The sequence below is a fragment of the Pinus tabuliformis genome, chromosome 2_2, assembly GCF_031772625.1.
Source record: "Pinus tabuliformis cultivar Carrire ecotype Pingquan chromosome 2_2, CPIR1, whole genome shotgun sequence".
Classification (NCBI taxonomy): Eukaryota; Viridiplantae; Streptophyta; class Pinopsida; order Pinales; family Pinaceae; genus Pinus; species Pinus tabuliformis.
The window spans coordinates 1,029,759,274-1,029,763,107 of record NC_142300.1 but is presented as its reverse complement, the minus strand read 5'-3'; positions in this window follow the sequence as shown (position 1 = coordinate 1,029,763,107).

Below are 3,834 nucleotides of genomic sequence, written 5' to 3'. Positions count from 1 at the left end.
TTCTTTCTTATTTTAATTCTAATGTAATATATATCTCTAAACTAAAAGTTTTCAACCATGAGAATTATAAACTACAAAGAAATTGAATACAGTGGTTAAATAACTAATACAACCCACACACTAAAAAAATCTAATTACATTATGCCGAGAGACTCTAGGGTCTATGAAGCTATATTACATACAATGACCATACAATTCTTGGAGAAACAACAATGCAATACTTAGAACTCCCTTCATACCAAATTGATCTACATTTCTATAATTATATACACATACTTAGAACAAAACTGTAACTATCCATGCTCATGACATTGAATAAAACATAATCAAATGAGTCCCATTACAAAAGAAAAATACAAAATATAGCTACTTCATTACCGTAAAATTGAATAACTAGCAACCATATTAACTTGGAAAGAAAAATTTGCCACCCAACCTTAAACCATCACTCTCGGGTCACCCTGACCTAAGATCATGTTTCCTCCCATAATAAAAAACCTCTGCTATCCCGGTGAAGGCATTTTTATGCCTCACTTTCCCTAGCATACTTTCTATAACGGCGTCCCATTTTTCTGGGATCTGCCAATCGCCATAGCCTAGGATTTTCATGTTTTTGCCTCTATAAAAAAAAGGATTATTTTTCATCCATTAAAGCCCTAGTATTTTCCCACTATTGTGTATTTCACCCCCTTAGAGTGTTCTTTCCCTCACACTGAGTGATTTTGTAGATTGTGTTTCTCTACTTATCTAGTAATTCACATAATTTCACTCCAAGGGTCTTTTCTTTGGAGTGATTTGGGAAGTTTGTATAATTTATTTTTACCTTAATCAATCTATCCATCCTATATTATGGATTAGGATAATTATCTCATTCAATCTTTTGTTATTTCCAAATAACTCCTTTCAAAAACACATTTAATTATTTCCAACTAAATTAAATACATTAGCATAATTTTTTTTCCAAAACCAAACCTTGGCCATCATGCCATTATTATAAGTATTTCAACTACTAAATATAATGTCTTAACTATTATAGTTTCTTAAATAGAGGGGCATTACATAATCCATCTTGTAACAATAATTTGAATGATGTAATTTTGTTATATTATCTTCATTTTTTTCAGTTTGTTTTAGGTTTTTATTCATATTTTAGAATTCAATATTTAAACATTTTGTGTTGACAATTTGAGAAATCAAACCTTGATCTCTTATCAAGTGCATTAATCAATCAAAATAAAACTCTAATCCTAAATTATGAGCATCAAGCACCTCAAATGTTTTATTTACACTTGATCCTTATGGCATGCAAGTTTATTTTAATTTCTTACTTATATTGCCAACAAAATTGGACACTTGAATGAGTAACCTTACAATATGGACAACCATTTTACATATTATAAAATATTCTAATGAATCCATTGGATTTACATTCAACCTTTATTATTCAATTTGATGAATGTTTGGAAATCTCAAATTGGAAGAATATTTTTGAAGTTGTTTTATGCTTTTCACATAATACTAACTAATAAATTTACTTGAATTTGGTTTGCCATCATGTTCTCCTTTGGTTCTTATCAAGCCATTAACAAATATCCATCCAAGTTTTTATGATCCATTCGAAACATGGTTGGAGAACTACTTCTAGAGAGGTATTTCATAAATAAATTTATTTTGTTGAATTTATTAGGCACAAATGTACCTAATGGAATGAAAGTTTTCTTTGATAATTTACCAATACTTTTATTCCTATTACTAATTTTTTATATTCACATTTGTGTGGAAGTAATGTTAATAGAATGGCTTCAGTGCAAGTACAATTTTACTTAGTTACAACATGTCCCATTAGATTATGATAGGAGTAGGGTTATCTTAGATACATTGTCTTTTTTTTTCCTTTTCTTTATAATGCAAGTATGGAGTAAGTGGTAAGCAAGTTTTCTTTAAATTTTGAAGGGAATAATTGTTCCTAAACATTCCAATAGAATATGTTTGCAAACATATTTAGGGAAATGTGCATCACTTTTTTAGAATTTTCGCTGTTTGGATATGTGCTTTGCTCATATCTTTGTTGGTGAAACCCAACTTTGAGAAGCAATGGTATAAAAATAATAACAAAAATAAAGAAAATTTTCATTGTTGAGAAATAAATCATTTTATGAGTTGTAGGATATGTGTACAAGCAAATAAACTGCGGCGAGAAAAGATTACAACAATGAAAATGATCACAAAATGGCAGCAGAAAGTGATCAGTTGTCGAAATAATCCTAGCTAATTGTTTGATATTAAGTGAAATACATCCTTAAAACCTTTATTTGTAAATATGGTGGGCTAGGACCAAAATTTTAATATCAATTGTTGTTGATTCTACATCACCATTTCCTCCCTAAGACATCATCATTAAATTGATCCTGTCGGAGAATTCCTAAAGCTTGCCTCATTCATTATTTTTGGAAATTTCTATTCCAAGGTTGAATTCCACATGATCTTCCCTAAATAATATAATTCCAAAGCCTTGGATGAAGTCACCCTAAAGCATTTTCCTGAGTCTTCCCACCAATTTTCTATAAGGAGTTTTCCTCCGAGATAAAATGTTTTATATCTATTTAAGAACCCTTTGTTATAACATTGTTTGCACCACGAATATCTAACCCTGGAGGAAATGCAATATCTTTTTATGAGTTTATTTCAGGGACTTATCATCTAGAAAATCCCAATAAATTCTCTTGCCTTCTAGTGTTTTCTCCATGTATTCCCCATCAACTTATACTCTCCATATCATCCTGGGAAATATAATCATAGAAATTATTTGCAAGATACTTCATGAGTTTCTTGGGGGGAAGTCTCATAAGTTTCTCCTCAGGAAGTTTCTTCTAGGCTGATGTTAGAGCCATGTCGCTCCACATCATACCCCAACAACTTAATTAGTGCTTTCCATCAGTCCACCCCATATGGTTTCTTACCACTTGGAAATTTGTTGATTGTTTTTTTTAATCTCGTGTTTCATTTGCTTTAGTTTATATTTTGTGCTTCATAAAATTCATTTTCATTTGATCGCTGGAAAATGATTTTCCGTATTGATTATGTAAACTTTTAAGTATTCTATTACAAAACATCACTTTTTCAATGTGTCTCCCATGAGCTAACTTTGTAAGTTTTGTAAATTCTATCGCCATGGGGAACTCATGGAGTAAGACGAAATATAAAATTTGCAAAGAAGTTGATCAAAAGCTAAAACATAGAGAAATATACATTCAAGGATATTTTCATGTTATCTGAAGGTTCTAATGAATATTTAATCTTAAGCATGAAAACATTTCTTTTCTGGTAAGTAATTTTTTTGATAGGCTTGTTTCTTTCCTTTTTCTATATTTAACAAAACTTATGATCTTGGGAATATGTAAATCTCACTATGGATGTAATTTCTTGACCATTTTTAACATTGATCGTAAGAATATAGTGCTTCTGTAAGGACTGAAATTTGGAAAAATCAAGGTAAATAATAATGAGAGTCTCCAAGGTAATTTCATATGCTTGTTCATCATTTTCCATACAAATATTCTTCTATTTTATGGAACCTAAATTCTTCATGGTCTCTTATTTCAAAAAAAATAATATCAATCTTACATAAGGTTCGATGTTAAATGAAAAATCATAATATCTACAAAATAACATTTAGGGTGTCCAAAATATTACTTCTTATAAGCTATTTAGTATCTATCCATAATAACATGTTTTCCATTCATAATTATTACCTATTATTATTTCTTCTTGGTTTCTTTTATTGAACAAAAATTCCTAAATTAAAATTGGTACTCTTGTCTTAATTTATAATAT